This window comes from Callithrix jacchus, chromosome 11 (assembly GCF_049354715.1).
Source record: "Callithrix jacchus isolate 240 chromosome 11, calJac240_pri, whole genome shotgun sequence".
In the NCBI taxonomy this organism is placed as follows: Eukaryota; Metazoa; Chordata; class Mammalia; order Primates; family Cebidae; genus Callithrix; species Callithrix jacchus.
This window is the reverse complement of record NC_133512.1, coordinates 81,518,699-81,542,660: the sequence shown is the minus strand read 5'-3', so window position 1 is coordinate 81,542,660 and position 23,962 is coordinate 81,518,699. Positions and strand designations below refer to the sequence as shown.

At 38.2% G+C, this 23,962-nt stretch overlaps 1 protein-coding gene and 1 long non-coding RNA gene across 23 annotated transcripts in view; one reads left to right on the top strand and one right to left on the bottom strand.

The window, feature by feature from the left end:
* The window catches only part of LOC118143713 (uncharacterized), a 37,408-nt gene extending 33,490 nt beyond the window's left edge, over positions 1–3,918 (bottom strand). For all 3 annotated transcript variants that reach the window (XR_008473402.2, XR_013524088.1, XR_004728081.3), the window contains exons 1-2: positions 3,703–3,918; positions 986–1,026 (exon numbers count right to left, since the gene is read on the bottom strand). This is a non-coding gene — a long non-coding RNA (uncharacterized LOC118143713). The remainder of the gene's footprint in view (positions 1–985; positions 1,027–3,702) is intronic.
* Positions 1–23,962, top strand: part of IMMP2L (inner mitochondrial membrane peptidase subunit 2) — a 935,160-nt gene that overhangs the window by 565,915 nt on the left and 345,283 nt on the right. The window lies entirely within an intron of this gene.

Here is a 23,962-nt window from a genome sequence, read left to right as displayed (position 1 = left end):
GGTGCAACATGTTTTATTTAGATGCAAATCTTTCAAATATATGACCTCTAAATAGAAAGTATTGGATGTAATCTTTAATGCTTTTAGGATCATAGTTTTGGATATTACAATAGCTGGTTTGATTCTGATTATTCTTATTGGTAAAAATGACTTTTATTGGTGGATAACTCTAGGATTTACCAAGGTTACACTTTTCTCATTTAATCTTCATAATAGCTCTAGGAAGTAGATGAAATGGCTAATCACATCTTATGGATAATGAAACTGAATCTCAGAGAGATTAAGTGTTGAGCCACTTTACTTATTTACATCACCTGCCTGGTGCCTATTGGGCCTCCAAGTTTCTGGTTTGTTCAAAGTTCAAAGTGGTATGTTAGAAGCTAAGAAGTGGTATAACTGACATATTTTCAGAGTGATGTGGGGGATGAGTATGGTGGGAGGATGGGAGTAGGTGAAGGAAGGAATGGAAGAGATAGATTAACCATTTCCATTCCTATTTGAAGAATCTGATAATTTGATAATGGTAATTTTTAGGTAACCACAATTTCTGAAGTTTTTCTCTTTAAAATATGCTGATTTAAATATCCCCGTAATTAAGTCTCTTAATTATTATTTTTTGACAAAAACTAATCATAAACCCTGAAAATGTCTGATGCAATTAAGGACAATTTAAAAGACAAGTAAAAATATGCAAGTTAAAGTCAGGGGTTTCTTTTCTCTGCGATTTTTCTACTCCTAGGTAGAGTAGGAGAGCGAAGAGAGAAGAGGGCTGCCTAGAGAGTCTCCTCTAGAAATCGGCCCCCTCAAGTAGTCAGCCGAGTCCCTGTCAGCTGATGTACCCGAGGAACTACTCAGCTCTGGAAGGAAAGAACTATTTGAAAGTATTAGAGATAACAGTGCCCAGTGTTCACACAAGGCTGGAGATAGTGCTGGTTCCTACCACCTGATTTGATAGCTGAAGATTCACAATTCAGAAGGACCTTACCTTAAGAGTGGGGAGTAATCAGCCCAGATGGAACATTGCTCCTGGAAAAGAGTTTGATAGTTTCCTATGAGGGTAACATACATTTACTTCCAACCATTCCACAACTAGGTATTTACCCAAAAGAACTAAAAGTACATATTCAAACAGTGACAACCCCACACCTTCATGCATTGATTTGTCATAGCTCCAAACTAGAAACAACTCAAATGTTCATCAACAGAGGAATGGATATGCAAACTGTGGTATATTTATACAATTAAATACAACATAGATATTAAAAGGAATAAACTGTTGATACATGATGCAACATGGATGAATCTCATAACAATTATGCTGAGTTTGAAAACCTAGACAAAAGAATATACATGAATTTCCTATTGCCACCATAACAAATTACCACAGACTTGGTGACCAGAAACAGCTAAAATTTATTGCTACACAATTCTGGAGGCTAGAAGTTGAAAATCAAAGTGTTGATAATGCTGCACTCTTTTCAAGGCTCTAGGGGAGAACTGTTCATTTCCTTTTCCAGCATCTGGTGTCTGTCGGCATTCCTGACTTGTGGTTTATGACTCCATCACTCTGCTCTGCCTCTGTCCTCACATTGTCTTTCTCTCTTTATTTCCTCTCTCTGTGTATATCTCTCTAAGGACACTTCTCTTCTATTTAAGGTCCATCCAGATAATCCTGGATGATCTCTTCATATCAAAATCCTTAATCTGAAAAGACTTTTTTACCAAATAAGGTACAATGCCTAGGACCCAGGAATTAGTATGTAGACATATCGTATGGGGGTCACCATTCAACTATCTACACTGTGTCATTCCATTTATACAAAGTTGTAGCAAATGCAAACTAATCTGTGTTTGCATTTGCTACAACTTTGTATAAATGGAATGATCTGTGACAGGGCCTGGAAGAGTACAGGATTTGAGGAAGAGATTACCAAGAGATTCCTAGGAAACTTTCAGGAAGATAGTTCCATTTTGATTATCTTGATGTAATGATAGTTATGTAAGTGGTTACATAAGTCAAAACTTATCTAGTTGTACACTTTAAATATATACTGTTTATTTCATATTATAGCTTAATAATGCTATGTTTTTAAAGGGTAGAAGATGCATTGCTAAAATTTTGCCCCAGAATTTTACTTGTCTTTGTTTCAACCTACATTCTGTATTTTAGTCTCTTTATATGATAAATTCTTGACTAATAATTGAATAGTAGAATTCACATGGCCGGTATTTTTAGATTTCTTCACTTATAGGTTTAATATGGGTATCTACAAATTACTGATACAGTTTGATTTTTCTTAGTTGTGTCTTGAGATTGCAGTTGAATATATCCTGGGCTATTCACCTGTTTCTCTAAATTCGTGATTCTTAACCTTTCTGGAGTCATTTTCCCTTTTGAAAATCTGATGAGAGTCATGGACTCTTCACTCATAGCAACGCATATGTGATTCTAAATGGTTTCATAACTCTCGAAAGCCCATACATTAACCATTCCATCCCCATCATTCATGAAGTTTAAGAATCCATAATTTGAATAAACTTACAAATTATTTTTTGTTTTTTGAGATGGTGTTTTGCTCTAGTTGCCCAGGCTGTAGTGCAATGGCGTGATCTCAGTTCACTGTAACCTCTGCCTCCTAGGTTCAAGTGGTTCTCCTGCCTCAGCCTCCCAAGTAGCTGGGATTAGCTGTGCTGGTAGCTGGTGCCTACCACCATGCCCATATTTTTAGTAGAGACGGGATTTTACCATGTTGATCAGGCTGGTTTCAAACTCCTGACCTTAGGTGATCCACCCACCTTGGCCTCCCAAAGTGCTGGGATTAAAGATGAGAGCAACTTCTCCTGGCCCATAAACTTACAAATTTATATTTGTTTGAAAAGGAGCGTTTTGAGCCACATTAGTCCAGGTGATTTGTTTATATGTTTACCAAGATCATTAACAATGGAATATTTAAGTATTATTTAACAAGGAAATGATGGCATTTTGTGACTGCATGTGTGTTGAGCTGATACAGAAAATGTGTGAAATTGAAAGCTTACTTTCAGTAAACCCTTACATGACTGCAGATGTTAAGCAAGCAACAGAACTTGCCTTCAGGACACTGTTACAAGAGATGCGAAATCTCATCAGGCCCTGCTTCACACATCATATCCTCACGTCCACAGCAGCAAATTCTCGGGGTCTTCTGTGGCCATGTAATGCTGTCAACAGTTTTACTGCTATATTATGAATGACTTTTTTCTACTGAGGGTATGAGTAGTCTGTATAGAGCTGCACAGGTGTTTTTGTATTGTGTCTGGTTCATAGCTCAGAAATGAGTTGCATCTGCTCTGTATATTTGCTATCTTTCTCATTCAATTTCACAACATTTTTCTACAAAAAAAGAAAGAAAGATTAGCATTAATAATGAATGAAATTTATTTTTGATCAGAGTTCCAGGATTTTTTTTAAGGCCGTCTAATATCTGTTATGCAGTGGATTTGTGAAAGAATCAGCAAATTGGTGACAGAGCAATTGGATGTTACGACATGACTGAGTGACCTCCCTGCCTCTGTTTTTAGTCCTGAAGCTATAGGATAGAGATCATCCTTGTGGAGAGCCAAGATTTTTTGTGAGGGTAGACCAGTGTTTCTCATTTTTGTTTTTATCCCAACATTTACAAAGAGGTATTACACATTACTACCATAACAGCAGCTACTCACTAAGATTATTGAGGGAGCAGAGTATCTCAGAACGTCTGAGGAGGAGTAGAGTTTCAAAAGTCTTCTCCTCTCCGAATACCTCTTGGGGTCTTCTTTATTTTCTTGCACCCAGGCTGCAAAAACACTTGTAAAGATTGACTTGTAGCATTGAGTCTGCAGGAAAATCATGGCAACTGAAAGCAAACATTAAGCTAGGGTTTTGTTTCCTTTGTTGGAATGATGGGGGCACTTCATTCTAAGGATGTCATTGTTTCTGAAATTATGATGTCAGAACTACATTTCTGCTCTGCCCAGGCTGCATTCACTCATACCACCCTAGTCTTCTTAGAATTTTTATAGCTAAGCCTGTGACTCACCCATACATAGGCAGGAAATAAGAGATTTAGAAAATGGCTCTGGCTTCAGGCTAGGATTTGTTGGCAGAACAGGGCCAGTTTCGGTTCACTAGGAAGAAGGGTGGCATAATACTCAGCCTAGGTAATTCTACTTAAGAAATGTTGATTGATTAGTGTGAGTGATATGGTTTGGCTGTCTCTACCCAAATCTCATCTTAAATTGTAGCACCCATAGTTCCCATATGTTATGGGAGGGACCCTGTGGGAGGTAATTGAATCATGGGGACTGGTCTTTCCCTTGCTGTGTCAGGAGATCTGATGTTTTGTTGGTTTGTTTTGAATTGGAGTCTCACTTTGTTGCCCAGGTTAGAGTGCAGTGGCACAAGCTCAGCTCATTGCAACCTCTGCCTCCTGGGTTCAGGCAACTCTCCTACCCCAAAGCCTCCTGAGTAGCTGGGATTATAGGCACCCACCACCACCCCTGGCTAACTTTTGTATTTTTAGTAGAGCCAGGGTTTTGCCATGTTGGCCAGGCTGGTCTCGAACTCCTGACCTCAGGTGATCCACTCACCTTGGCCTCCCAAAATGCTGGGATTGCAGGCGTGAACCACTGTGCCTGGCGGATCTGGTGGTTTTATAAAGGGGTGTTCCCCTGCATAAACTCTCTTGCCTGCTGCCATGTAAGATGTGACTTTGTTACTCCTTTGTCTTCTGCCATCATTGTGAGGCCTCCCTAGCCATGTAAAACTGTGAGTCCATTAAAATTCTTTCCTTTATAAATTACCCAGTCTTGGGTAAGTCTTTATTAGCAGCATGAGAAGAGACTAATATAGTGAATGAGGAATCAAATTACAAAGAATGTTTATGATTTATACCTTCTTTCAGATAGAATTTTCTGAGGCTTATGAAAAAATAAGTATCTGCTAAATATAAGAGAAAAGGAATGACAAGTGGGAGAAAGGGAGAAAAGATGAGCTGGGTAGTGGAAATTGTTTTATCTCCTATGAGGAAATAGCTAACCTGTAACTTAAGTCTCTCTTTTGAGTAGTTTCCTGGTATAAATAATAGTGTATTGTTCACCCACCCTTTATATTGAGCAGTATTATATTGAATAATATGGTCACTATTTACTAATCAATTATGTCATAGTTTTTGTCGTTGCACATTATTATTTGGCTAATTAAAGTCAAAGGAGGAAGTACTTCATCTATTTTAATTATTACTAATTTGATATATTTTATTCAAAATGAGCAGAGATATAAGAAATACCTCATGACATACTTTTATTAGATCCCTTTGAAAACAGTTTGAATATACCACTCACTGAAATATTCCAAACAAAAACTGACAGAAATGAAGGGAGAAACAGGCAATTTAACAGTAATAGTTGGAGACTTCAGTAACTCTCTTTCTCTCCCTCCTTCCTTCCCTCCTTCCTTCCTTCCTTCCTTCCTTCCTTCCTTCCTTCCTTCCTTCCTTCCTTCCTTCCTTCCTCTCATTCCCTCATTCCCTTATTCCTTCCTTCATTCCTTCGTTCCTTCGTTCTCACAGGGTCTTTCTCTGTCACCTAGGCTGTCAGCTCACTGCAGTTTGATTTTCTGGGCCCAAGTGATTCTTCCACCTCAGCATCCTGAGTAGCTAGAACTACAGGCAATGCTACCACAACCTGCTAAATTTTTTGTTTTTGCTGGAGATGGGGTTTCACCTGTTGCTCAGGCTGGTCAGAAATTCCTGTGGTCGAAAGGGGAGTACTAAACACTGGGATCTATTGGGGGGAAAAGGGGAGGGCCAGTGGGAGGGGGAGGTGGGGAGGGATAGCCTGGGGAGAAAAGCCAAATGTGGGTGAAGGGGAGAAGAAAAGAAAGCACACTGCCATGTGTGTACCTACGCAACTGTCTTGCATGCTCTGCTCATGTACCCCAAAACCTATAATCCAATAAAAAATTAAAAAACAAACAAACAAAAAACAAACAAAAAAAAGAAATTCCTGTGGTCAAGCAGTCCACCTCCCTCAGGCTCCCAAAGTGCTGGGATTACAGGCATGAGCCACCCTGTTTGGCCAACAACTCCAATTTAATGTACAATATAGTATAGTAGAATGTAAGCTCCCTGAATGTAGGAATTTCCATCTTGTTTTGTTTGTTTGTTTGAGAAAGAGTCCTGCTCTGTTGCCCTGGCTGGAGTGCAATGGCACAATCTCAGTTCACTGCAACTTTCACCTCCTGGATTCAAGTGATTCTCCTGCCTCAGCCCCCCAAGTACCTGGGATTACAGGCGCCTGCCACCATGCCTGGCTAATTTTTTGTATTTTTAGTAAAGATGGGGTTTTACTATGTTGGCCAGGCTGGTGTCGAATTCCTGACCTCAGATGAATCACCCGCCTCGGTCTCCCAAAGAGCTGGGATTACAGGCGTGAGCCACTGCACCCGGCCTTTTTTTTTTTTTTTAAATTTTTATAGCCCTAGTGTTTAGAATGACATCTAGCACATAGCAGACATGCAATAAATGTCAGTTTAGTAAGTGAGTTATACTACACAAGTGACATCTAAGAGGTATCTACTGAAAGTATCCTTCTGGTGATAAGGGAAGGCTTCATGGAAGAGATAGCATTTTGGCATGACATAGAGATGTTACTGTATTCCAGAAAAAGGGAAAGGTATGAATCAGGAAAGCAGAGGGAATAAAGGTCATTGAGTTGCCTTTCAATTTATGCCCTTACTTCCAATAATTTTTTTTTTTTTCTGGGGATAATAAACAGTGTCACCAGGCCAGGCTCCAGAACCCCTGGTAGTGGGTCTTTTCCAAAGGCACTGGCATTAGCTGCTGATTTATGATGGCTTTTCCAACATATTTTTAACTCTCTAAGCAACAGTCTGACTTTCTTTTGTGTTCCTTTTCAACCTTGTCTTTTCCTTTCTAAAGTCATTTTCAAAGGAAGACAGAAGACCTTGTGTAAGAGGAGGCTAAATCCTTTTTTCTTTCAGTGTGACTTCTTGGTTCTTTGAAAAGTAGGTGGAGTCCCCCTTGCTGGTTGCCTCTCCCTCTCTCTGCTTCCTGGACACCTTACTCCTGCCAATGCTCCCAGGAGGGTGGGGTTGGGACTCTCAGCCACTGCAGTTTCCCTGCTGCGGGGCTGCTCTGATTTCTGACTTCCAACTTTGCTCTCCCTGCCCCTTGCCCTGCTGCCTGAACTCCCTTCAAGCACAGCAAGGATACAGATCCTGGGGCTCTGCAAAAAGTAAAGAACACTGGAGCAAAGACAGCAAAGAGCTCACAGTCACCTTTAGTTCCCCATCCTCCTCCTTCATCAATTTTTTTTCCTCTCAATGCCACCAGATATTTCCTTCATGTAGTGTTGATTTATTTACCTACCGTCCTCATTCAACACATTTATTGACTGTTTACACTGTGCTAGGTGCTCAGAATATAAAGACAGTAATCTCTGCTTTCAAGGAGCAGAATTATCTGAACAGCATCTAGGTATGGAATAACTAGTCATTACAATGGATCCTCTCATTTAGAAGTCATCTATACCCTGGCTAGCTTGAATATGTTCACTAATTCAGTTGATGGTTTGTCTTAGTTAACTGATATAGTCTGCTAGAAAGATTGAACCATTGCAAATGTAGGTGTAGTATTTGTTTTAAAAAATCAATACCGTTGTGAAATGAATATTGATACAAATACTGATGCTTATAATAATAATACTAATTAAAAGACACAGAATTTCTATTGGTTAAAAATATGGACTCTAGCCAAAGTATATGGTCCAAATTTTGGTTTATCCATTTACTTACTACCTATGTGGTATTGAGCAAATCATTTAACTCTGAGCCTCAGTTTCTTTATATGAGAAATGGGAGCAATGATGTTAGCTGTCTGTTGGCATTGTAGGGGTTGTTTGATATTAAATGAGGTTGCACAAAATACTTAGAACAGTGGCTGCTACACACCAAGTGCTGTATGTGTTAGCTACTGCTAAAGTGTTTCTACTTTTTAGGTCTTAATTACCGAACATCTGAGAGTTAATTCCAGTTTGAAGAAGGAAAATGTTTCTTTTCTTTAGAAACTGTCCTGTGTTTTAGGCCTTAGCTTTCATCCACCATTTCATGCTATTTATAAATGAAGGATCCAGAGATTCTATGTATATCATCAAGCACAAGTTGCAATCAATATCATCACTTGCACAACAGACTCGCTAATACGGTGTCCCATTAATACCAAGTTCCATTAACACCATGTCCCACCATGCTGCCTGGTGATTTTAATGAACACCCAGGGCTGCTCTGCCTCTCTGAAAGTTGTCTTGCCACCTTTCAGAACAATATACATATAGGAAATTATTAGATTTCTTCTACTTCTGAAAAATAACCTGAGTTCAAATAATAGTAGAATAATGATGCTGCCTTAGAACTGAAAAATAGAAGAGCAAAGTTTAAGAATAGCTGTAACTTGCAAGTGATTGATAATGTATAGTAGAGCCCAGATGCACTAAAGATATATCTATTGCTTTCATTTGCCAAGATAACTAATAGTTTGTCCAAAAGGTATTGTTAAGTAGGTTTGTTGCTTTGGGAAAGTAAGCCTATGTATATAGTTCAGAATGATATATTTTTATAAAGTCAGGAGTCTTTCTTTCAGCTGAGTATTTTCTCTGACATTGTCTCTGCAGTTTCCCTTCTTCTGGTGGGTCCTACCACGTTCATCTGCCTTCTAGGGAACTTGTCTGAAGCTTCCTGAGCCTAGCTAAATAATGAGGGCTGGGGCCTGAGCTAGGTTTCTTAGCTGGAGAGAATGACAATGAACATAGCACAATGGGTCAAAGCCAGGGAAACCTCCACCTGTCTGGTATGACTGGTAAAGAAAGGATTGTGTTCCTTAAGATAAAGGCAAGTTAAAAGTAAGCTGAAGGGGAGTAAAAAGAAAGGGCAATGAAAGGAGGAGGATGTAAGATAATTTCCGTATCTGGGAATGGGGTATTTAAGCCTCCTGTTTTTTTAGTCACTGATATTGTAATAGTTGGCTTTCAAGGCACAAGATTGTGGTACAGTATCCATTACCCTCCTTCCAGATTACCCACATAATAATCAATTATATTATACTAGACGTTTTACATTGCTGGAAAGTAAGTAATGGCTATGGAGTTAAAAATAATAAGGCTGGGTGCAGTGGCTCACATCTGTAATCCCAGCATTTTGGGAGGCCCAGGTAGGAGGATCACTTAAGTCCAGGAGTGTGAGATCAACCTGGGCAACATGGTGAGAACCCATTTCTAAAAAAAAAAAAAAAAAAAAAAAAAGAAAGAAAATTAGCCAGACATGGTGGCATGTACTTGTGGTCCCAACCACTTAGGCAGCTGAGGCAGGAGGATTGCTTGAGCCCAGGAGGTTGAGGCTGCAGTGAGCCGTGTTTGTACCACTGCATACCAGCAACAGAGTGAGACTCTGTCTCAATAAATAAAGGCATGTGTATTTAAAAAATACAATATGAAGTTCTGTTGACTATAATTACTATAGTGATTTTATAAATATAAATTTTTAGACTTTTTTTTCAAGTTTGATAGGGAAGGAAGACAGCATTCAAGTAACATTCTTATAGCTAGTTTCCTTCATTCGAAATTCTTCTCTGAGTTTAACCTAGATGAAACACAAGGCTTTTAGTGCAAATTGAAGATGTAGTTTTAATTTTAGATGTTGAGATAAGATGTCAAAACATCTTACTCAAGCTGGCTGATCCATATAGTTGTTTTTGCAATGCACACTAAGTCTCAGGCAACGGAATTTCATATTTTTGTCCCTGCAAATTTTTGGCATTATGCCATTGTTCTTAGCATAACGTTATTAATGCTACATTTTAGTTTGTTGTCTGAGGATTCCTCAGTAGTTGAATGCACCAGATCTAAGAAAATCATTTTTGAGATATTTCAAAGAACTACCTTATAATAGTTCTTAGTGTTTGAAGTGGAGAATGTTGTGGAATTGCTTAAGAGTCTTTGGTGTTTGATAGAGGCTGTATAAAGGGCAACACAAGTGTGTCAGTCACTAGCGTCAAAAAGGTTTTTTAAGTCATTCAATTCTGTGGTCTTAATATAGTCATAGAGTTGTGCAACTGTCACCAATATTTAACACAAGAACATTTTTATTATCCCCAAAAGAAACCCTGTACCTATTAGCAGTCACACCCCATTTACTGCCAGTCTCCCCAAGCCCTAAGCAACCACCAGTCTCTACAGATTTGCCTGTTTTGGACATTTAACGTCGATCGACTCATGTAGTGGCTGTTTTTTCTCTCGTGGTGAAAATCATAACAAAATTTACCCTTTTAACCATTTGCAAGTGTATTTTTTACTAGTGTTAAGTACATTCACATTGTTGTGAAACAAATCTGCAGAACTTTTTCATTTTGCAACTCGAAAACTCTATGCCTATTGAAAAACAGCTCCCTCTTTCCTCCTCTCCCTTGCCCCTGGCAACCACCATTCTACTTGCTGTATCTATGATTCTGACTACTTTAGATACCTCATTTAAATGAAACTATAGAGTATTTGTCTTTTTGTGACTGACTTATTTCACTCAGCATAACGTTTCCAGAGTTCATCTATGTCGTATCATGTGATAGGCTATTCTTCCTTTTTAAAGCTGAAGAATGTTTCATTGTATGTACATACCGCATTTGTTTGTCTATTCATCTGGTAATGGACATTTGGGTTGCTTCCATGTCTTGATTATTGTGACTGTTGCTGCTGTGAACATGGGTGTGAAAATATCTCTTTAAGACTTTGGTTTTCATTCCTTTGTCTGTATACCCAAAGATGGCATTGCTGAGTCATATGGTAATTCTATTCTTAATTTTTTGGGGAACCTCCTTATTGTATTCCATAGAGGCTGCACCGGTTTACAGTGCCCCAGGGCCCCAGGGTTCCAATTCTCCACGTCTTTGATAACACTTATTATTTTTGCGTTTGTTTTGTTTGATAGGTGTGATCCTAATGAGTGGGTGTGAGATGATATCTCACTGTGGTTTTGATTTGCATCTCTCTGATGATTAGTGATGTGAAAATCTTTTCATAAGCTTGTTGTCCGTTTATGTATCGTCTTTGCACAAATATCTATTCAGCTCCTTTGCCCATTTTTAGATGGGTTATTCGTGGGTTTTTTGTTGTTGTTGTTGCATTGCAAGAGGTTTTTGAATATTCTTTATCTTAGCCCCTTATCAAATACATGATTTGCAAATATTTTCTCCCATTCCATAGATTACCTTTCATTCTGTTGACTGTGTCCTTTGATGTAAAAAAGTTTTAAAGTCTGATGTAGTTCTATTTGTCTATTTTTGCTTTTGTTGTATGTGCTTTTCATTTCATATTCAAGAAATCATTCCGAAAACTTTACATATGCATATACGTAGTCAACTTATGATAAAAACAGAGTTCAATAATTCAAAGATTATTTCAGGAGCAATTTATATTTGCATTTAAAATGTAATTTGTGTGTGTGTGTGTGTGTGTGTGTGTGTGTGTATAAATTTTTTTTTTCTTCTGAGATGGAGTCTTACTCTGCTGCCGAGCCTGGAATGCAATGACAGGATCTTGGCTCACTGCGATCTCTGCCCCCTGGGTTCAAGCAGTTTTTGTGCCTCAGCCTCCTGAGTAGCTGTGGTTACATGTGTGCACTACCATGCCTGGCTAATTTTTTGTATTTTTGGAATTTTGCCAGGCTGTCCAAACTGGTCTCAAACTCCTGGCCTCTAATGATCTGCCTGCCTTGGCCTCCCATAGTGTTGGGATTGCAGGCATGAGTCACCACACCTGGCCTATTTATACTTATATTTGATTACAGATATGCCTACTTTTCTGAAAAGTAATTGCCAGCAAAATAATGAAGTTTTGCTGCAAATGTATGACTTGAGAAGCTGGAAATACATCCGGTTTTCCTGACTTGACCCTTAGGTCAAAACCTTCTTGATATGAGGGAACTTTTTACATGTCTGCCTTTCAAAGAATTTTCTTGGTAAGATGAAGGCTGTATGAGGAGGTAAAACAGACTTGTTTTTGTTTTTTTTTAATAAAATATAAATATATATATATATATGCAGTCTACTTAATATTTAATCAAGATATGCCACAGATACACTAAACTTGAATAAAAGATATGCATAATTAAGATTTTACTCTATAATATTGTGTAAGTTACAGGGAATCATGCTACTCTACTGTAAAATGATTTTTTTCCACTTGTAGGCAAGGGGCATATATGGAAGTTTATATGTGGGAGGAGTTAGTTGGGAGTGATGCCTGTGAACATAACCTGCTTGCACTCAAAGCCTCCTCTTCTCCTCCTTCTGTGTTCCTTTTTATGTTGAATGGTTTCCTGTTCACCCACTTACTAAAACAGAAACTTCCACACTCTCCTTCCGTTTTCTTCTCCCTCACACCTCCCATCCAGGCAGTCACCCAGTTCTTTCAGTCTTACCTCTGAAAAGTAAGGCTGTTTCTTTCTGTCCTTATTGCTGCTTTTCTTGTGCAAGACTTCATGTTCTGCCTGGAAGGTTGTAGAAGCCTTTTCATTGGCCGGCATGCCTGCCTTGACTCGCCTCCCTCAGTCAGAAAGCATATTTCCAAAATACCTTGCTCATGTCCACCTCTTACTTAAATCCCTTAAGTGGTTCTCAATTGCTCTTAGGACTAATTCTGAACTTATCATGGGTCATAAAGTCTTTCAAAGTCTCACACATGTTTGCCACAGCAACTTCAACTGTCCTTATGTACGTTTCCCTTATATAACTTTATATGAAGGTCTTCTAATGCTCTCTCTCCTTGTCTGTATCTCCTGGGGGTGGGGTTTGTGAATTTAGGAATCACACCAGTCTAGCTCACTGCTACAGTTCTCATACCTAGCACAATGTCCCATACATGAGGTATGCAGTACAAATGTGTTGAATGAGTGAAAGCTGCAGTGCACATAAGCTACATGGAAGGCCTTCCTCTTCTTAATTGCAAATATTCTTACCATAATTTAGGATGTTCATTATTTCCTACCTCCCAAGGAAGCCTGAACAAGTTCTGAAAGATAAGATACAGTGAACCCTATAAGCTTCCATTTCCTCATCAGCAAGATAGGGACTAAAGCCTTTACAAGTACATCTGTAAGCTAAAGTGATTGGACCCTTTCATCTCTGAAATGTCTGTTCTGTGATCCTAGAAACATGTATCCACCCTTACTTACCTAAAACTCCAGAATAGCTGCCACATATGTAATATATAAATAGTCACTCTAAACCTATATTTATTAGCCTTATAAAACATTAATCTCTGATAAGGTTCATTTAAATTTTTTTTAAGTCAAGAGTGTGTCTTTATTAACTATGTTTCATTTGCCCCTACTTTAATATCATATATAAATATTACTATATGTGAACTATTTCATTGTAAATGGAAAAAGTATAAATGTAGAGGAAATGAATGCATTCATGTTGCCTAGGTGAAATTTATATTTGTTTTTATTTTATTGGCTGCATTATTATGAAATACTGTTCCCACTGTACTGAGGCATTTCTGAAAGTAATTGCAACATTGTTTGAGGTACTCAAGCTCCTTTAAGGAAGAACAACAATATAAATTCAAAATAATAATGGAACTAATTACATTGTTACTCTGAAAACCCATGCTTGGACATCTCATTCGAAATGGTGCATATGTAAATTAGCTAGATCAAAGTTTACCTGAAATAGCTAAGGGAATTTCTTTTATCTGTGTACCTTTGATCTGCATTACATTTCAGCTCCTCAACTAAAAGAATTCTCTCTCCCTGTACCTCTTTTCCCACTCTAACTCAATCAATATCTTGTTACTCAACATAGACAGGGGGCTGACAATGGATGTACTTACCTTCTCTTGCCTTCCCACACATGAGTAGAAATGTTCTGGAAAAGTGAGCTCCAGTCATGTGCCTCCCAGCTGTGGAGTCCCAGAGGGAAATGCAGGATGGCAGGAAATGGCAATGTCATAAGAATTTTGTGCTCTCTCCTACCAGAGCCATAGTGATTCCTAGCTTATGGCATACCCTTCCCCACCTGAGGCACATTTTCTTCCTGGTGAGAACTGATTCATAGCCTATCAAAATCACACAAGTAAATGAGTAATTTATTGTCTTTTCATTTGTTTATTCATGCCTATAGAGAAGATAGTCACTGACACTCTTGTCAGTTGTTGCCATCTTCAGTACATCGTGGTTTCAGAATTCATTCCTTGCCCAGTAGCAAAGCTGCAAAAGATCACATCATATCAGAGAGATGTCATGGCTAGGAGTATAATTACTCAGTGAGAAGACATGATTCTGGTCCAGAAAGAAGGCCTCAGTCTCTACATTTATTACCTCCCTCTCCTTAGGCTTCATTTCAGAGTGATGGATGTAGTAAGGGGACTGTTTGCTTCAGAAAATTGTTGTTCAAATGTACTGCATTCCTGAAGGAAAATGCTCTTTGTGCATGCATTTTTTATGTACTTTTTTCTTTAATGATAACACAGATACCTGTCCATTTTGGGTGCATGTGACTTTAGAAGGATAAGAGCAATAATTCTCTAGGTGTACAGTTTGACCAACACTTAGTTATAAGCATTACTGAATCACATATTAATGAATACTGTTCTCAGGAAATGGCAGTTTGTCAAAAATTTAGTCTTGATAATTCATCGTGATTAATCTAGCACTCAATTGTCTCTTTCCACTGACAACTAGAACCATATATTTGAAAATTTAGTGGGTATTTCTTTTTCCTTCCACAGTCACTGCCTTTTCTCACATTTCTACCCATTCACCAGCGCCACTCACTTCTACAGCCCTTTCCTAAGTATTACTCTCAGCTGCCGATGGCTGGAGTGCTGGAGTGCTCTTTCGGCTTCCCCACTGATACTACACCTGACTCATCTCATGATGAGTCACTGGCACTTTCAACACCCAGGTCTATATCTTGACTTTTTTTTTTTGCCCACCTCTGATGGCCTCATCATGCAGTAAATTTTGAGGCTATATCTTCACCTTGCCTTCAGTTGAAACTTTGCCACGATTGTAGTCTTGAGACCATGAATGTCCTTTCTCTGGCCAAAACATGGTCTATGATTGTAACTCTATGCTTCCTTTATGCTCTCGGAGTTTACCTTTCACACCAGCATGAGCTTCAGTTATCTGATTTCTTCCAATATACCTGGATGGAGGAACTAGCTTGTTGGTTGACCTTCAGAATCTCATCAAATGTACACAAACCTGTTTCTTTCTGTGTAAAATAGTTATATGACCTGGATCTGTGCACTCCCTGTAGCTCAAAAATTTCATAAACTATGATCAGTAGTAAGAGACTTTTTTGAGATAAACATGCTAATGAGTCAAATTCTAAAATCTTCATAGTTTTAATAGAAACTATCCATTTTGGCCGCTTATACCTTTTAGGATGTGCTGCTTGATTACTTGTCTTTATGTAGTCCGAAGGCATCCAAATGAATATACTAATATGTGAATGAAGAAAACCACTAAAATGATTAAATATGATGTTAACATCTATCTTTCTGTAAATAATTATTAAACTCAAATTTCATTACATTACTAAAGACATAAAACTGTGTGACTTCTCTGAAACCTCTTATTTCATTTGTTAATGTTTGTTAATGAAAACATTTATATTTTAAAGAGCAAGTCTTTGAAAAAATGTATCAGAAATGAGATATAACTAAGAAAGTAAGCAGAATGATATGCCAAGGAGTGTACAAAATGTTACCTGCTCTAGGTTTCTCTTTCTTCTTTACTTTGCCTGTAAAATCTGTGGGAAATGCTTGGAATATTCATCTAAGGAACTTGCAGATACGCTGATATAGTTGAAACCATAACTGTTCAATTAGGACTCAATTGTAAATCAGCCGATGGCTAGGCTGTTTAGTAGCAGGGACACTGACGCGGAGAGTTCGTTTCTTAATTTCCTTGTAAATGAGGGCATACATTTAAAAATAAAAATGTTGCCTTGAAGCAATGTTACAGAACACAAATAAGGTTCAGAGCCTTTGTTTAATTTCTCTTCTTGCACTGTTCTCAAAACCACACCATTTATTTTTCAGCTTCTACTCAGAGAACCCTAAATTCATTTTCCAGAGTAGAATATGAAAATAAGAGGGAGTGGCTTTGTGAGGCTTTGGACTGTGCTTATGGTATTGTCAAATATTAACTTTCTCTTTTTATTTTGTTGAAGACAGACTAAAACAACAACAACGAAAAGATTAAAGCCATATATAACATGTAAATTTTCAATATGTCAAAATTTAAAATTTTCTCATATTAACATCTTAAAATGGGAACATTTCAGCTACAGGATGTTCTCGAAGACCTGTGCCTTGTGCCATGGGTCATCATTATTGGCATTGTTTAGGTGCCTGTTACATATGAGGGGCTATGTTAGGTGGTAACCTGAGCAACACAATTTCAGGCTTCACAGAATCTACAGTCTTAAGGAAATTGTTAAGATCAAAGCTAAAATGAAAAATACACCCAGAAAAAAGCGCATATATGTTCTGAATTAAATCTACAATTAATTTGACTTGCTAATATAGTGTTCAGTGAAATCATTGTATTTCTAGCTTTAACCAAATAATAAGGACATTTTGGCTTACCTGAAGAAATGTTTTGCAACAGTGAAGTTAAATGTGGGCAAAATCTTTTTTTCTAGAACAATCTGATAAGGCCAGATAACCAAGTTTTAAAATTGCTTTGAGAGAAGAGATAATACAGCATATTCTTATGGCAGCATATAGTAGGTCAATAATAAATGCATATTGATTAAATTAACAGAACAGTCCCCAAAATTGTAAAATGTAAAATGATATTGAAGCAAATACTGAGTGTGTCCTATGGACCTATATGACACAAAATTTAAATATGAAAGCAATCCACGTAAGTTAGTCTGGGGTTGTCTTCATGAATAACTGACACTGAGATGACTTAAAGTGGCATGAAATCAGTGCATATTTCTGCTTTTGTTTAGAATTTCTTATTCAGTTTCTAGAAATCTCTAATTCATTCTTCATAACTCAAGACTAGCCAATATTGTATCTTGCCATTGTAAGTTGGCTGAACCTTCTCACACAATTACTCCCCCCTCACTACTCTTGCAACAAATAGTTTTGAGTGTTGACTATGTGCCACATACTATTCTAGGCACTGAAGATACAGCAATGCATCCATTTGACTAAGGTTCCTGTCAGCCTGAAAGCTACAGTTGTTGTTGTTGTTTTTTAAATGGGGAGAAGGTAGGAGAGGAGCCAGAAGAATAAACAATAGCAGCAATATTGTGTCTGTGTGTGTGTGTGTATCCTTATATGTAAGTATCATGGAGAAAGGTAAGGTTTAAGAAGGATAGGAGGTGGCTAGGAGCCTAGGAGCAGTTTCTTTTATATAATTGTCAGGGAACATTTTTCATTTTTCTAATATAACATTTGGCCCAAGACTTGAAGAAAATGAGGGCGGGAGCCATGAAGATATCTGGGGAAAAAGCAACCTTAAGCAGAGCCATTTTCATACAGAGTCCCTGAGGCAGTAGCATTCTTGGCATTCTCAAAGAATAGCAAAGCAGTCAGTGTGCTCAAGAGTAGAGCAGTTAAGGTAGATGGAAGGACTTTACTGCTGAGAAGTATTGGTGGAGTCATAGTGTGTAGGGTCTTATAGTCCTTGGTGAATGTGAGCAGAAACAATCTGGCCTGGCAGAAGGCTCACAATGGCATCAAGTTGAGAATAGAGAAAAAAAATAGGAAAAAGCATTTGGAGCCTATCTTGGAGAGGGGCAAGAGAAGAAACAGGAAAAAAGCATTTGGAGGCTATTGCAGTAGTCCAGAAGTTACATGGTTATGGCTCAGAGCAGTGATAATGGAAATGGTGAGGAGTAGTTGGATTCTACATGTATTTTGAAGGAAGAGCTAGCAAGACTTGCTGGTAAATTAGATGTGAGTAAGAGAGAAAGAGAGCAGTCAATAATGTTTTAATTTTTTTTAACCTGGAAGGATGAAGGTACTAGTAACTGTAGTTGGAAAGACTTAGACGACAGAGAAATGGTAGAAAGTGGCTAATCAGGCTTTTGGTTTGGGATATATTACATTTTAGATGCTTATGACACAGCCAAGTGGCGGTAACAAGTAGCCAGTAGGATGTCAGTTTGAAATTAAAAGAAGTTTGGAATGAATACACACACACACACACACACACGCACACATACATATATATAAGTTTATATGCACAGTCATATATACATGCCTATGTGTGTACATACATACATGTCCATATGTGTACATATGTACATACATATCAATGGTATTCAAACACATGAGAATGGAAGATATTTACTAGGGAGTGAGTGTACATGAAAAGAAGTATGAGGTCTGAGCCCTGGGGAATATCAACATTTAGATGTTTGGGAGAGGAGGAAAAATCAACAAAGGAGACTGAGAAGGTACATCTGATGAAGCAAGAGAGTTAAGAAAGTTTTGTATTTCTGAAGTCCCGTTACATGCACATGTCAAGGAGAGAGTGATCAGCTGTGTCAAATGGTGCTGACCCTAGGAATTCTGATGGAATGGTAGGGACAAAAACCAAAGTGGAATGGTAATATGGTTTGACTCTGTGTCCCACCCAAATCTCATCTCAAATTGTAATCCCCATGTGTCCAGGGAGGAAGATGATTAGATCATGGGGGTTGTTTCCCCCATGATGTTTTTATGATAATGAGTGAGTGCTCACAAGTTCTGATGGTTTTATAAGGTTTTGGAAGTTTCTCCTTTGCTCTTCTCCCTCCTGCCACCATGTGAAGAAGGAGCATGCTTCCCTTTCTGCCATGACTGTAAGCTTCCTGAGGCCTCCCCAGCCATGTGGAATTGTGAGTCAATTAAAAGTCTTTCCTTGATAAGTTACCCAGTGTTGGGGCAGTTCTTTATAGCAGTGTGAAAACTGACTAATAGAAGGGTGTTCAAGAGAAAAGACGAGGAGGTAAAGTGGGGAAGTCAGAAATATGACAGAGATGCTCTCAAGAGAGCATATTTGTGTGCTGATATATCCAGCAGATATATGAATATATATTAATGGTTCAGCAGAGGGAAATACATTGATGAAGTCAGGGATGGAAAGGGAATTCCTAGAGTGGTTTCCTTGGTTAGGGAAGAGGAGGGGGACCTCCAAGTGATACATGATTAAAATGGAATTTTAGAAAGAGAGAGAAAAGTAGATGCAAAAGGTAAGAGCCTCTTAGCAGTGGTTCACAGGAGGCAGCAGTTGAAACAATCAGATGCTGAGATCCTAGAAGCAACTGGCAACAGCAGCTTGATGTCAGCAAGGACTTTGGCATTTGGGACATTAGATAAAATTGTTCCTCTTGAAAGAAACAAGAAAGCAGGGAAATATGCTTTTCCTAGTTTAGTGTTTATCAGAAGATTTGAGCTTAACGTCTCAGTGAATGAATGTTAAATAGCTATTATGGGGAAATGCTTTTGCTTCAAGGGATTAAACTAGTTGTTTCCTAGAATCACTTTTAGTGTTAAAAGTCTATGAAAAAACCTCCAATAATGCATTATAAACTACAGAGACCAAATATGATATAAAAGTCATTCTTGTCCCTCTCCTATATCCTTGCCAGTCAGTGCACGTCAGTCACGTATGCTTTTTCACATTCAGTCAAGAGTTGTTCTCAGAATCTTTTTTGAGTCAATCAGCCACTATCTTTGGATTGGCTTTGGCATTTAAGATAGTATCTATGTATCATCACTAATAGGTATTTATAAGATGACAGCGACAATGCAGTCTTTCCTAACTGCATGGGAGGCATAAGCATAATTTACCTTAAAATGTGAAAATGGCCTCTAGGCTCAGACTCAGATGAGCCCCTTGAGAATTGGCAGGAGGGTAGGTCTGTGTGGAGTGACTAGGGTAGCTAGTTACTCTTGACCAAGGGGTCATGGTTTAAAAAATAACACTGGCCTTTCTGAAATTAGTTTCTGTTCTTTGCCTCATGTTCCTTTGTTCACCTAACAGTGTTCCAGCCACTAATTCTGTTTCCATGCATTCTGAAGCCAGAAAGAATGAACGATTGATTGTGGAAAACAGTCTTCAGCATTTAGTCTGAATTGAAGACCCATTGAGAATGGAAGACCCTCTTTTCAAATCATAAACTTACATTCCTTACTCTCTCCTTAATGAGTAATTGTCATCCAAATTAAACCCTCATAAAAGGAATAAGATTCTTTCAGTAACTGTTAAATTATAGGAGACCAGACTTCCCCGAAATAGAAACTAATCTGGTCATTTATGATTGTGACACCTTTATAGGAACGTGGTGAGTGACAAACTATTTAGATTATTTATCTGCTTAATTGAGGCAGATGCAAATTCTGAATTCATGGGATCAACAGATGTTGGGCTAGTTGTTAAGTAGATTGGTGATATATATGCTAGATTTAAGTAGTTTTCCAAATTGGTATCCTTCCAAGGTATGCTTGTGTTTGTTCTGTGTAATTAATTTGGATCTTAAGTTTAGATATAGGTCAACACAGCTCCTTAATAATTTCCAAGAACGACTTTATGTAACAATAGATGTGTGATTGGTAATAACAGACACTGTATATGGTTTTCTTCTCTTTTTTTCTCCTATAGGAAAGATAGCATAAATGTGAAACAATTCTCACTGAGTGTGTGCCAGCCAGCCATTCTGGATGGACCAATTTGCAGACCTGAAATAAGGCAGGGGGGAATCTTAATGGAACCACCATCTTGGAAAGCAACAGAGTAAATCTCTAAAGTGATGGCCTCCCAAATAGGAATATAGGCACAAGCTCTTTGAATCTGGAACAGTAAATTCACATACTCCAGTCCTTCTGATGATAAAAGTGGCTGCCTTTTGGGTGGGCTCCTGAGTAGTTCATAACTTAGCAGCTATACCATATATTGGATCTTATAGCAGCCTGCGACAGTTTGAATTAGATTTCGCTGCATTTATTTAATAGCCTTGATGTGATAAGTGAGAGTAGTTCTGTTTTCCTTTGTACATCTACCCCGAGATTTCAAAATCTACATTTTATTTGTATTCCCAAATGCTGAGTTATTTTATTTAGTGGATTTATTTCTAAAATTTAAATAAATAAACAATCCATATAGCATTCAGTAACAGAAAAACTATGCCCAGATAAGGTGAGCCGCTGAATATACAACTAGATGCAGATGCTTCATATAGAAACTGGACAGCTTTGCATTCCTTGAAAGGGATTGGGTGACTGAAGACAGTATTTTATTCATCTGTGGTCAAATTTTTTAGGCCAGAGTATTGCTTTAATTCTGGGAATAATGATGAGTTTCTCAGAAGATCCATTCTGTAAGAAGATAGGAGTTAAAACTTGGAACCATACTAATCATTGACTGACATTTTTCAAGTATTTACTCAGTGATAGGCTCTGACCGAAGTGCTTTATGAGAATGAAACAGGCTAGGTATATAGGCTCATGCCTTTAATCCCACCACTTTGGGAGGCCAAGGTAGGAGGATCATTTGAGTCCGGGAGTTCCAGACCAGCCTGGGCAACATAGCAAAACCCTTTTACTGCAAAAATATAAAAAAATAAAAATTCACCAGGCATGATGGTGCATGCCTGTTGTCCTAGCTACTCAGGGGGCTGAGGTGGGAGGATCACTTAAGCCCAGGAGTTCAAGGCTGCAGTGAGCTATGATTGTGCCACTGCACTCCAAAAGATGATTAAATAATTCTCATGGCAACCCTATGAAGTTAGGGTATTATTTTCTTTTTTATAGAAGTTTATGTGACATGTACAAGATCACTAAGATAATACCTGGTGAAACCAAGCATTCAGATCTAGCAGTGTGCCTCTGGTCTCCACTGAGCTATATTGGGGTACATCATTCTTCTGTTTCTTGTCCTTTCATTCAGAGAGTCCATGATCTTTGGCAATGATACATTGCTTTCTTTATAAAACATCAGTATGTACTAGGTGAGAATATACAACATGGTATAGCTGTCTGTTAAATAACTACTTTTAAAAAGTTGTTTTAAGTGAAATGTCCTATGATAAAATTAGATGTAAATTTAAAGGGTGGAGAAAGATCACTGAATTTGGAATTAGAGACATTAAATCAGCTGGGCACAAAATCTCCTACCTGTAATTCCAGCACTTTGGGCAGCACAGTGGAACCCCATCGCTACAATAACTTTAAAAATTAATGGGTGTGATGACACAGGACTGTAATCCCAGCTACTCAGAAGGCTGAGGTGGGAAGGTCATGGTGAGCCCAGGAGATCAAGGCTGCAGCTAGCTGTGATCATGCCACTGCACTCCAGCCTGTGCAAGAGTGAGATGCTATCTCAAAAAAATAAAAATCGATCTGAAATTTATAAAATTAAGAACACTAAGATTTTAATGGCAATTACAATTTTTATTTGTGTAGTATTTTGTAGTTTAGGTAATCAAAAGATTTTTGTAAGACCCCTGCCTTTATGTAGCAGGGATATTTTAATGTTATTTTGATTACATAAATGAATATGTCAATAAGTCATAAGTATGTAGCTTTATAATTTATATACTATTTTATATGAAGTACATTATTTGAACATTATATAGCACAAATCTCTACAGTTGAGATGATATGGATTAATATTATTTCCAATTATATTTAAGCAAAATCAGGCCAAGCAAATTATCGGTAATGAAAGTTTTGGAGCCAGACCACACCCAAGTTGTTTGATCAAGTGAACAATGAATTCAGTGCTAACATAAATGAAGAAGAGTAGCAATAATAACAATAATGACATGCTTGCAGGATAGTCCTCCCAAAGGGTATTTATGGCTTGAGGGTTCCAGTGACAGTATCTGTGTCAACAAGAGGATGAACTGAATTCTCAGAGAACATATAAAAAGAGGCATTACCTGGCATCATTACCATGGTCCCAGGATGTACAGTCTGAGAACTTCATTTTACCCACCTTCCCCAAGGTATTCAGTCTCATGGACACTGGCTCATCCTTATCAGACTCACAAGAGCCAATTAAAACTAAATAGAGTGCAATTCCAAAATAAATCTTGCTTTTGAGTGACCTAAATGCTTAAGACTGTTCATCAAGTAATTTCCAGAGTCAGGGTGCAGTAGAAACTGACTTAGTATCTGGAACATGTATGGTGAACCCGTGATCGGAGTGGTGGAAACATTTCAAATAAGTCAGTAAATTTTCCATTTTAGAAATGATCCCTTGATTAAGTGTATAACAATTGAAAGCAAAACTGCTCTAGTCTGTTCATATCCCATTCCACACACCCCTTCCCATTAGAGCCCCTGGCGGGGCTTCAAGAGTTTAAAGCTTAAGATTTGAATCACTCAACTAAGGTCTAGAGAATTCTGAAGAATCTCTGCCTTAAAACAGACAGATCTTTAGTGAAAGGTGGCAGGTAGCCAAACTCCTCCAAATTCCTCAACTCTTTCCTTGAGCAATTCATTGGCTAAAACTCTGGCAAACTTGGTCGGTCTGATTCTTTTCTTCACTCTTCTTTCCGACTATCCTCATCAGTTAACACATTCCTTCTCCTGGGATCTTTACACCTTTGATGAGTTAATAGCCACGCTTTTTCCTCTGGGCCTGAGAAGCTTTCTCTTACCTCAGGGTAATTTTTTTTTTTTTTTTTTTTTTTTTTTTTTTTTTTGAGAAGGAGTTTCGCTCTTGTTACCCAGGCTGGAGTGCAATGGCGCAATTTCGGTTCACCGCAACCTCCGCCTCCTGGGATCAGGCAATTCTCCTGCCTCAGCCTCCCGTGTAGCTGGGATTACAGGCACGCGCCACCATGCCCAGCTAAGTTTTTGTATTTTTAGTAGAGACGGGGTTTCACCCTGTTGACCAGGATGGTCTCGATCCTTG